The sequence below is a fragment of the Erinaceus europaeus genome, chromosome 8 (genome assembly GCF_950295315.1).
Source record: "Erinaceus europaeus chromosome 8, mEriEur2.1, whole genome shotgun sequence".
NCBI lineage: Eukaryota > Metazoa > Chordata > Mammalia > Eulipotyphla > Erinaceidae > Erinaceus > Erinaceus europaeus.
The window spans coordinates 33,474,232-33,487,005 of record NC_080169.1 but is presented as its reverse complement, the minus strand read 5'-3'; the positions used below and the strand labels follow the sequence as shown (position 1 = coordinate 33,487,005).

The window sequence follows — 12,774 nt, the reverse complement described above, 5'->3', positions numbered from 1 at the left end:
GAAGAACATACTGGGTAAAATAATAGCCAAGAACTTCCCATAACTTAAAAAATAGGAATATATACAAATCCAGGAAACCTAAGTACTCAGTTTTCTTTAGTGTATACATAGAATTGGATTATACATAGTATATACATAGAATTGGATTACTGGGTTCTGGGGAAGCCAAGTACTTTGTAAGAAATGTCTAAACTTTTCCAGAATACCTGTGCTCTCCCATCATTTCTTCATCACCAGGACTTCACTACTCCAAGCTGACTGCTTAATTTTTTTTTCATATATAAAGACTTAGAAACAGATATAGAAAGATCAGATCAAGATAAATGGAAGACACCACCGCAGCACTGAAGCTTCCCCCAGTGCACAAGGGACCAGGCTCCAACCTGGGTCATATGCACAACGAAGCAGGCACACTACCCTGTTCAGCTATCTTGTCTGCTCTATCTCTCTCTCTCTCTTTTTCTGCCAAGATATCATTGAGGCTTTATCCATGATTCTATGTTCATAATGGACCTTTTGCTTTCATTTACTTTTGTCTAGGCAGAGAGATAGAGAGATAGATAGGTGATAGATAGATAGATAGATAGATAGATAGATAGATAGATAGAAAACAAGAGGAATACAGAGAAGAAGAAACATTGTGAGACTGCTTCACTACTCATAAAGCTCCCTTTTAATTGGTGATCCCCATGTGGTGGCTAGAGGCTGGTACCTGGGTCCTGCATTGTAAAGTATGCACTTTAGGGAGTAATCCATCTCCCAGCCTGCACCATTTCTCATTGTCACCAGAAATTAATGGAAGTTCCAGATCCTCATCTACACTTGGTATAATCAATCTTAATAATGTAACATTTCTAGTGTGTACCAATAACTCAAAATAAAGTCAGATTTTTCTCTACAGAGTCAGAGTCATGCTCACATTGGATGTTCTTGGCCACTGTACTTTCTCCACTGTTTGAAAGACATATATTGTTTTCCCTCACCTTCAGCTCACTCAACTCTAGCCTTCTCATTCATTTCTACATATCTTCTGTATCTCAGATTAAATGTCATTTCCTGTTCTTGAAGGATGCTCAATCACTATCAATGCTAAAACTAGATTGGGTTCATTTTTTGTTATTTCTTTTTTTTTACCCTTTTTTCTTCTTGATTTGGGAATTAATGGTTTACTGTCAACAGTAAAATACAGTAGTTTTGTAATTTCTTATACTGAGTATAACTCTTCTATGATTAGAGTACCTAGAATAGAGCTATGGCAGATCATGAACACTCAGTAATTATTTCTTGTATCACTGACAATTTTCAGTAAATTTGGGATCATCAATATTAGCTGAAGTGTGATACTTTAACACTCACAGTTGTGGGAAGATAACTATGGTGCCATTGCAGAAAGTTATTTATTATACTTAAAACATATAGCCTTATAATCCTTCCCCTAGGGATGTATAGTAAAAAACATATTTAAAAAAATATTGGTGATTTAATATTGGTTTATAAAATTAAAAAATTATAGGGGGAAAAGCCCACATCATTCCCACCATCAGAGTTCTGTGTCCCCATTCCCTCCATAGGAAACTGCAGTGGTTTTCTCAAGGTCACAGATACAGGTTGACTATTGTTTGTTTGTTTTTTTTAACCTCAGTCCCTCTGTCCTTTTTTTTTTTTTAGCCTTTATTTATAAAATGGAACTATTGACAAGAACATAGGATAAGATCTGTATAATTCCTACCACCAGAACTCCATATCCCATCCAATCCACGCCCCCTGATCTCCCACCCCCCACACACACCAAAGCTTTCCTATTCCTCATCCCTCTGGGAGTCTGGACCCAGAATCATTATGAAGTACAGAAGGTAGAAGGTCTGGTTTCTGTAATTGCTTCTCTGCTGAACATGGGAGTTGGCAGGTTGATCCATCTTCCCAGTTCATTTCTATGTTTCTTTGGTGGAGCAGGGCTCTGGAGAGGTGGGGTTCTAGGACACATCTGAGGTCATTTACCCAGGGAAGTCCGGTTGGCATCATAGCAGAATCTGGAACTTGGCATTAAGATATAAAGCAGAATAAATTGTTAAATAATCAGGAAACTAAAGGCAAGAATATAGTAAGTAGCTGAGATTTGGGGTCTCCCTTTTGGAAAAAGTTAATAGGTCTATTTTAGGCATATTCCACGGGGTTCATGACTCATTTCTGCCTAAGTTCAACAGTTAACATGCAGGTAGACCAAAGGTATTGTCTGGGGAGATGGAGTCAAAGTTGGAAATAGGATTGTAAAGCTGTATCAGGGAAGAGAGTAGCTCTCAAATAAGGGAATAGTGTATTTCTAAATATACTATAAACTATTATACCCCACCAATAACATGGGGAAAAATATTTCACTGCTCAAATTTTCACTCCTTTGTTTTTCCAATTTATATTTGCCAGTTGTTTAGTTACTCTCTACCCTCCAAGCCAAGGATCCAAACTGGAAGCCAGTCTCAGCCTCTGAAGCAATATGAATGCAAGTCACCATAGTTGACCCCCACAGTGTAAATGAGGCAAGGGACAGTCCCTCCAGCTGTACACCTGCACGTCAGTGACCTCACATTCTTATATTAACCACAAACACATAATATATTTCCATTTGTGTTTTCTTCAATTTCATTTATCAGTGAAATTTAAGGTATTTTTGTTTATACATAACTTTGTATAACATAACATTGTTGAATTAATTGACTAGTTCTAACATTTTTATAATGTAACACTTAGAAGTTTCTATTTATAAGATCATATAATTGGCAAACATAATTTTACTTCTTTCTTTCCAGTTTGGTGTCATTTCTTCTCATGTGAAATTGCTTTGACTAGGAATTCCGATATTGTATTGAAAAGTAGTGGGAGTTTTGTATTTCCAGGGGCCAGGCAGTGGTGAACCTGGATAAGTATATATGTCTGTCGCCATGCACAAAGGAACCAGATTCAAGTCTCTAGTCCCCACTTGCACAAATGGTGAGGCAGTGTTGCAGATGTTTTTATTTCTCCCTCTTTATCCCCCTTACCTCTCAATTCCTCTCACTCCTATCAAATTAAATAAATAATGTCTTAAAAATTTAAAAAGATGAATGAAAGGAGTGGTACAAATCAGCATCTCATCCTGCTCTCTTAGAGAACAACTCTCAAATGCCTAACAATAAAAGAGTAGTTAGAGAAGTTGTGGCATACACACAAACAATGGAATACTGCACTGCTTAAATATATATATATATATATATATATATATATATATATATATATATATATATATATACATATATATATGACGTATCCTTGTGTACTACAACAGAGATGAAACTGGAGGAATTCGTACTGAGCGAAATAAACCAAGAGGAAAAGGACAAATACCAGCTGATCTCTCTCATAGATGGGCTCTAAGAAACAAAGGAAAGTATTATCGAAATGAACTGTAGTCAACTGGCACAGATTTGAGGACTCAAAAAGAGGGAGAAGGGAACTGAACAATCAGAAGAGAATGGTGGTAATCTATGCCTCTAAGCTGGAATAAGATAATGGTTTGGTGAAAGTTAAAATGTACTTACACCTATCTCAAGGAAATATGGTAAACTATTTGTGTGAGAGGAGGCAGTAGATAGCAAAATGGTATGCAAAGAGACTACCATGCCTGTTATTCCAAAGTCACAGTTTCAGTCCACTGCACCACCATAAACCTGAGTAGTGCTCTGGTTAAAAAATAATAATAATAAATAAAACTTTCCCTGATCAACTAGGAATATCAAAGGAGATCACCTGAAACTACAAAGAAAAAAAAAGATTAGAACTAGTTTGGGAATCCACCAAATCAACAGTGAGTGCAAAAAAATGTGTAGCATGTGGATGGAGAGGAGCCTAAGGAGAGATTCCTGGGGCTAAAGCCTGTATCTACTTCCAAGCAGCTGGTAGAGATCTGACAGTTTGCCAGTTGTGGCACCACCTCTAGTCTGCTTTACCAACAACATGACTGCTGAGGCGAGAAGAGGACTCTCCTAAGGCTCACCAAATGCAACTGTGAGTCTCCACTGCTTCCGCCCCTCGGAGGCTGAAGCAGCAACCAGGAGGTCCTGTGCTGACATTGGGGAGAGGGGGGCAAGGAACTGCCAGGAAACTCAGGAAACGATCTAAACCTCAGTGGGCTAGAGGAGGGGCTATATAGTGGGAGCTTTTCTACCTTGTTCTCCTGATGAATTGGGAGACACAGTGAATAATTGCCACAGAACCTACAGAGTATAAATGGGAATTGATTAGAAACTCACAGGCCCAAGTAATTCTGCCTTGGCTCAGGATGCTGGCAGAGTGGCTGAACTGGGCTCAGGGCATTGAATCATCTCTTCCCCATCCTGATTTATTTCTTGGTTAGTGATTAAACTAAAAAATGTATTTATAGTAAAAAGAAGAAGAAGAAGACAAAAGAAAAGAAAAGAAAAGAAAAAAGAAAAGAAAAAGAAAAAAAAAAACCCTCTAGCTCCCAGAGCCTACAGGGAAGAAAAAGAACAAAAAAGGCTTTAACATCCATTGTGCTTCAACTCAGGGATTGATATAACATTGAAACAACTGTTAATTTCTACAATTGTGATCTCTTTAAGTACCTCACTTAGACACAAGTGAATCCAGGCAAGAGTGATCAGTAAAAGAAAGACCTCATAACACACCATAGACAGTGATTAAACCAACAATAAACATTGGAGAAGAGAACCAGGACAAAAAAGTCCAGCTAAAAGTCCCCCCAAAGTAGAAGAACATAAGCATGAGGTCAACATCCAAATGTTAATTGAGGAATTAGTCATAGGAGTGAAGAAAGAGTTTGAAAGTAAAGTCATCAGAAATGGGGAAACAACAAAAGAGACTCTGAAAGAAAACAATGACTGCCTTGAGGTAATTAGAGAATTGAAAGCTGAAATAGCTGAGCTAAGAGCACAACTAACTGAACAAGCTAAAACAGTATCAGAACAGGGTAACAGATTGAGCTTCGGTAAACAACAGAGTGGAGAAAGAACACAATGAGTGAGGCAAAAAAGCAGAATTAGCAAGATTGAGGATGAATTAGAGAACACCAAGGAAGAAGTAAGAGATCTCAATGAGAGATTAAGAGATACTGAAAAAAGAGACATGTGAAATTACTTTAAAAGAAATAATATATACACTATTGGTTTACCAGAGGAATAAAGAGAAGGAGGGGAAGAAAGCAATGAACAGGACATAATAGCTCAGTACTTCTCCACTCTAGACAACATAAAAGACATAAATGTTAGGGAGTCAGGGGGTAGAGTGGATTAAGCACACGTGGCACAAAGAGCAAGGACCGTCATAAAGATCCCAGTTCGAGCTCCTGGCTCCCCACCTACAAGGGAGTCACTTCACAAGTGGTGAAGCAGGTCTGCAGGTGTCTTTCTCTCCCCCTCTCTGTCTTCCCCTCCTCTCTCCATTTCTCTCTGTCCTATCCAACAATGACAACATCAATAACAACAACAACTACAACAACAATAAAAAAAAACAGTAAGGGCAACAAAAGGGAAAACAAATATTTTAAAAAAATAAGAAATAAAGGTTCAAGAAGCCCAGAGAGTTGCAAAAAGAATTAACTTGGGCTTAAAGACACCAATACACATCATATTTAGAATGAGAAAGAATAAGGATAAAGAAAGGATTCTGAAGGCTGCAAGAGAAAAACAAAGAGTCAACTACAAGGAAAACCCATAAGATTTACAGCAGATTTCCTGACACAAACACTAAAGGCCAGAAGGGAATGGCAAGATATCTATTAAGTGCACAATGAGAAAGTCTTTCAACCAAAACTACTGCATCCCACCAGACTGTTATTCAGACTAGATGGTGGCATAAAGACCTTCTCAGACCAGCAACAGTTGAAGGAATCAACTATCACCATCCCTGCCCTGAAAGAAGTTCTGAAAGGTCTCCTATAAACAGTTAGACCACCATAAATATGTCATATGTTAGAACACTATAAAAATCTACAATAATGCATTAAAATATCTTCTACCTATAATAACATTAGATGTCAATGGAATTAATTCATCTATTAAAAGGCACAGATTAGAAAAATGGATCAGAAAATACAACACAACCATAGGCTGTCTGCAAATAATCCCACTAACTCAACAATACAAACACAGACTCAAAGTGAAAATATAGAAAACTATAATACAAGCCAGTGGACCACGAAAAAAAAAGGGGGGGCAAGAACAGCTATTCTTATATCTGATGTGATAGACCTTAAAATAAATTTTAAAAGATAGGTATGGACATTACTTAGTGCTCAGAGAATCAGTCATTGAAGAGGACTTAACATCTATGCACCCAATGAGAGGCTATCTAAATACATCAAACATCTAATGAAAGATCTATAGCAACATATTAATAGCAACACAGTAATAGTAGGGGACTTCAACAACCCACTCTCTCAACTTAATTTAACTCCCTCATTTCTATATTGATTTTCTGCTTGGATGATCTAAGAGATAGATAAACTAGAACTATAAGACATTTTCAGAGTAATTTGTCCAAATAAACTGGAATACACATTCTATTCAAGTCCACATGGGTCATTCTCAAGGGCAGATCATATATTTAAAAGATTGTTCATCATGACCAAGTGAGGTTTATCCAAAGGATTCAAGGTTGATTTGGTATACATAAATCAATTAATGTGATCCACTACATCAATAAAACCAAGACCAAAAACCACATGGTTAGATCAATAGATAAAGAGAAAGCCTTTGACAAAATCCAGCATCCCTATATGGTCTAAAAGCTACAAAAAATGGTAATAGATGGAAAAGTCCTCAAGATAGTGTAGTTTATATATAGTAAACCTACAGCCAACATCATACTAAATGGTGAAAAGCTGGAAGTATTTCCCCTTAGATCAGGTATTAGGGCAGCCTACTATCACCACTATTATTCAACAGTGTTAGAACTTCTTGTCATAGCAAGCAGGCAGGAGCAAGGAATTAAGGGGATACAGATTAGAAGAGAAGAAGTCAAACTCTCCCTATTTCAGATGACATGATAGTATACAGAAAAAAACCTAAAGAATCCAGCAGGAAGCTTTTGGAAATTATCAGGCAATGTAGTAAGGTGTCAGCCTACAAAATAAACATACAAAATGTCAGTAGCATTCTGTTATGCATACACTAAGTTGGTAGAAGAAGAAATCCAGAAATCAATTCTTTTTACTATAGCAACAAAAAACAACAAAATATCTAGGAATAAATGTAACCAAAAAAGTGGAAGACTTGTATACTGAAAATTATGAGTTACTACTCAAGGAAATAGAAAAACAAAGAAGTGGAAAGATATTCCATATTTAAATGAATATACTACTCAGAGCCATATACAAATTTAATTCAATACCCATCAAAATCCCAACCACATTTTTTTAGGAGAATAGAATAAATGCTACAAATATTAATCTGGAACCTTTAGAAAAGACCTACAATTGCCAAAACAATCTTGAAAAAAAAAGAACAGAAACTAGAGGCATCACACTACCATATCTCAGATTGTATTATAGGACCATTGTAAACAAAACTGGTTGGTACTGGAACATGAATAGACACACTGACCAGTGGGACAGAATTGAGAGACCAGAAGTAATCCCCCACACCTATGGACATCTAATCTTTGACAAAGGTGCCCTGACTATTAAATTGGGACAGGGGAATATCTTCAACAAATAATGTTGGAAAAATTGGGTTGAAATATTCAGAAGAATGAAACTGAGCCACTATATTTCACGAAACACAAAAGTAAATTCCAAGTGGATCAAGGATTTGCATGTTAGACCAGACTATCAGATACATAGAGGAAAATATTGGCAGAACTCTTTTCTGCATAAATATTAAAGACATCTTTAATGAAATGTATTCAATTACAAGGAAGACTAAGTCAAGAATAAACCAATAGATCTACATCAAATTAAAAATCTTCTGCACAGTAAAAGAAACCACTAGCCAAACCTAGAGACCCCTCACAGAATGGGAGATCTTTACATGCCATACATCAGACAATAGGCTAATAACCAAAATATATAAAGAGCTTGCCAAACAACTAGAAAACAAATGACCTCATCCAAAAATGGGGAGAGGACATGGGCAGAACATTCACCACAGAAGAGATATTGGAAAGGCCGACAAACATATGAAAGAAAAATGCTCTAAATCATTGATTGTCAGAGAAATGCAAATAAAGACAACAATGAGATGCCACTTCACTCCTGTAAGAATGTCATATATCAGAAAAGGTAGCAGCAACAAATGCTGTAGAGGTTGTAGGGACAAAGGAACCCTCCTGCATTGTTGGTGGGAATGTAAATTGGTCCACCCTTTGTGGAGAACATTCTAGAAAACTCTCAGAAGGCTAGAAATGGATATACCCTATGACCGTGCAATTCCTCTCCTGGAGATATATGCTAAAGAACCAAACACACCCATCCAAAAAGATTTCTGTATACCCATGTTCATAGTAGCACAATTTGTAATAGCTAAAACCTGGAAGCAACTCAAGTGTCCAACAACAGATGAGTGGCTGAGGAAGTTGTGGTATATATACACAATGGAATAGTACTCAGCTATTAGAAATCAACATGCTTCACTTCAGACAGTGTCCAGAGACTTCACATGTGGAATGACAACCCTTCAGCTTCATTACTCGGGTGAGACCTTTCCTTTCATAGTATACTCTAATTTCATCTCAGGTGGTTCACTTTCTAACAAAGTCCCATAACCTAGATATACACCAGTTTCTGTGAGAGACAGCATATCTTCACATGTATGTATAAACTACTGCAAAATATATACCTGAAAGCAGAGGTACACTAGAGTTTGCAGTGAGTACCTCCCTAACACTTCCTCTCCACTATTCCAAGCTTTGGGTCCATGATTGCTCAACAATTTGTTTGGCTTCGTATGTTAACTCTCTTTTCAATCACCAGGTTCCAGATGCCACCAGGATGCTGGCCAGGCTTCCCTGGATTGAAGACCCCACCAATGTGTCCTGGAGCTCAGCTTCCCCAGAGACACACCCTAGTAGGAAAGAGAGAGGCAGACTGGTAGTATGGACTGACCAGTCAATGCCCATGTTCAGCGGGGAAGCAATTACAGAAGCCAGACCTTCTACCTTCTGCAACCCACAATGACCCTGGGTCCATGCTCCCAGAGGGATGGAGAATGGGAAAGCTATCAGGGGAGGGGGTGGGATATGGAGATTGGGTGGTGGGAATTGTGTGGAGTTGTACCCCTCCTACCCTATGGTTTTGTTAATTAATCCTTTCTTAAATTAAAAAAAAAAAAAACCTAACCTAAAGCTGCTAATCTCTAAACTTTAGATTCCTTTTATGTTATTGAACATTTCAATAAGTGTCGTAAAACAATAAAAGCAATTGTATCTTAAAAAACAAAAAACAGAAATGGTGATTTCACCATTTTCACCCCATCTTGGAAGAAGCTTGAAGAAATCATGTTAAGTGAAATAAGACAAAAACAGAAAGGTGAAAATAGGATGATCTGACTCACAGGCAGATGTTGAAAAACAAGATTGAAGAGAAAACATTAAGCAGAACTTGGAATGAAGTTGGAGTATTGCATTAAAAGACAAGACTCTGGGGGTGTGTTGGGGGGTTTCAGTTCCTGAAACATAATGGCAGAGGACCTAGTGGGGGTTGTATTGTTATGTGGAAAACTGGGAAATATTACATATGTACAAACTATTGTATTTACTATAGATGATAAAACATTAACCCCCCAATAAAAAAACTCAAAAAAACAGAAAATACATAAAAATAAAAAGCATTCATGCGATAACTACAATCTTTTAAATCAAAATTCCCTTAATAAATCAATACTGATGTTGGAAAAAATGGGTTTTATTATATATATCAACCCTAAATACTATCTTTTTAAAAAATTTTTTATTTAAGAAAGGATTAATGAACAAAAACATAAGGTAGGAGGGGTACAACTCCACACAATTCCCACCACCCAATCTCCATATCCCACCTCCTCCCATGATAGCTTTCCCATTCTCTAGCCCTCTGGGAGCACGGACCCAGGGTCGTTGAGGGTTGCAGAAGGTAGGTCTGGCTTCTGTAATTGCTTCCCCGCTGAACATGGGCATTGACTGGTCAGTCCATACTCCCAGTCTGCCTCTCTCTTTCCCTAGTAAGGTATGTCTCTGGGGAAGCTGAGCTCCAGGACACATTGGTGGGGTCTTCAATCCAGGGAAGCCTGGCCAGCATCCTGGTGGCATCTGGAACCTGGTGATTGAAAAGAGAGTTAACATACAAAGCCAAACAATTTGTTGAGCAATCATGGATCCCAAGCATGGAATAGTGGAGAGGAAGTGTTAGGGAGGTACTCACTGCAAACTCTAGTGTACTTCTGCTTTCAGGTATATATTTTGCAGTGGTTTATGGGTACGTGTGAACATAAGCTCTCTCTCACAGAAACTGGTGTATATCTAGGTTATGGGACTTTGTTAGAAAGTGAACTACCTGAGATGAAATTAGAGTGTACTATAAAAGGAAAGGTCTCACCTGAGTAATGAAGCTGAAGGGTTGTCATTCCACACGTGAAGTCTCTGGACACAGTCTGAGGTGAAGCATGTTGAGGTGGCAATCGTTGCGTTGGTTAGGTTGTGATCGGCGGATGCAATATTATTTGGTTTGGATTGGGAGATGCATACGGGAAAGTGGGCCCTATCCAAGGGTTCCAGGACTGGGGGAAGTAGGGGCTCTATAGTGGAGATTAATATGAGAGGGGGAAAATCAATTGTATGTCTCAAAGTTTCTCAAAACACAAACTGAATCTTTTTAATATATAGGCTGTGTATTTGATATGCGGACTCTCTCAAAAGCCTAGACCAAGTAGATTAGAAGCATCCAATAGCACAGCTATATACAAGATACTGGATACTGTACAGCAAACCATAACAAAAGGACTTTTCAAAGTTAACCCAATTAACAAATAATGTGATGATAACATTAACTATCGATTGTCTTTTTGAACCCTAAGACAGTAGGAACCTCACATCTCCTAAATACTATCTTACAATCTCCTTGCCCCATACATTCTCGAACAGTCTATATAGCTTTCTAAGAATTGGTTTTTAAGTATTCTACAGAGACTCATTATTTGGTAATGTTAGATAATGAATAGTTAGTTTCTCTCTCTCTATCTCTCTCTCTCTCTCTCATCATCATCATCATCCTGAGGTGACTTTTTCAGTAGAGACAGAGAGGGTGAAATAGACTGTAACAGCAAAGCTTCCTTCAGTGTAGTGAGAACCAGCTCAAACCTAGGTCAAGCACAGGACAAAGCAGTGCACTATCCAAGTGAGCTACTTTGTCAGCCCCATATTTTTCCTTCTTTAGAATATGTGTTAAAATATTAATTAATTAATTAATTGCCACCAGGGTTGTTGCTGGGGCTCGGTGCCAGCACTATGAGTACACTTCTTGTGAGCATAGTTTTTATATATTTTAATTGACAAATAGAAATTGAGAATGAACAAGAGATGGAGAAGGAGGGAGAGAGAAAGATAGATACCTGCAGTACTATTTCATTGCTCCTGAAGAATTCCCCCTGTAGGTAGGGATTGGGGTCTTGAATCCCAGTCCTTATGCATGATAATGTGTGCACTCAACTACCTAGCCAACCCCTCCCAGGATGTGTTAAATCTTTTTATTGTCATCCTATGGATAAAATCATTATTATTTTTTGTTGTTGTTGTTCCTACCAAATTTACTCCTAGAGCTTGGTTTCTTCATGAGGTCTCCATTGCTGTCCTTGGCCATCTATTTATCTTTTTGTTCTTCCTTCCTTCCTTATTTCTTTTCTTATAGAGACAGAAATAGAGGTGGAGAAAGGAGAGAGAAATAGAAACGCTTACAGCACTGACCCACTACTTGTGAAGCTTCCCTACTCTGGGTGTAGATTAAGAGCTTGAACCTAGGTCTTTGCACATATGTGCACTCTACCAGGAGTACCATGGCTCATACCCATTCCCCATTTTTTCAATATTTTAATTTTATTGCATAGTGATGAATTAAAATGACAACTACTTTGTAGATGCATTGCAATATTTACTTTTGCCCTTATGAATCATAGTATAGCTAAATATTGTAGTTCATTTCTCTTCATCGGTATCTGTGTTTTATGCATAATATTTTTCCATAATATAATATTTGGTTGTAGAATACTGGCAAAGAGGCAAATTCTGTGAAAAAAAGAGAAAAAAACCTCTTACCTTATACTTTCTTTTTCTTTTTTTACCAGAGCATGCTCAACTCTGGCTTATAGTGGTGCAGGGGATTAAACCCGGGACTTTGGAGCCTCTGGCAAGAGAGGTTCTTTGCATAACCATTATGCTATCTATCCCTGTCACAGACTCATTTTTTAATATATTTTAATATTTTACTTATTTATTAATGAGGAGGGTAGGAGGAGAGAAAAAAAAACAGATATCACTCTGGTACATGTGCTGCTGGGGATTGAACTCAGGACCTCATGCTTAAGAGTCCAACATTTTATTCATTGCATTAGCACCTGAACCACCCATACTTTAGTTTCTTAAGGTAGCTTGAGCATAACTGTATTTTGTGTGCCATTCAACAACTATTTTATGTATATGTCAGGTGAAGAAGGAACAAAGTACTCAGTAACTTATGTCTCACAGTGTTTGTGATTTACATTTCAGTTTTACCACCTACATAAAAGAAGATGCCTAGGT

General features: G+C 37.7%; 1 protein-coding gene across 6 annotated transcripts in view; it reads left to right on the top strand.

The window, feature by feature from the left end:
* Positions 1-12,774, top strand: part of HDAC9 (histone deacetylase 9) — a 1,141,821-nt gene that overhangs the window by 1,121,981 nt on the left and 7,066 nt on the right. The gene's annotated exons all lie outside the window — the stretch shown is intronic.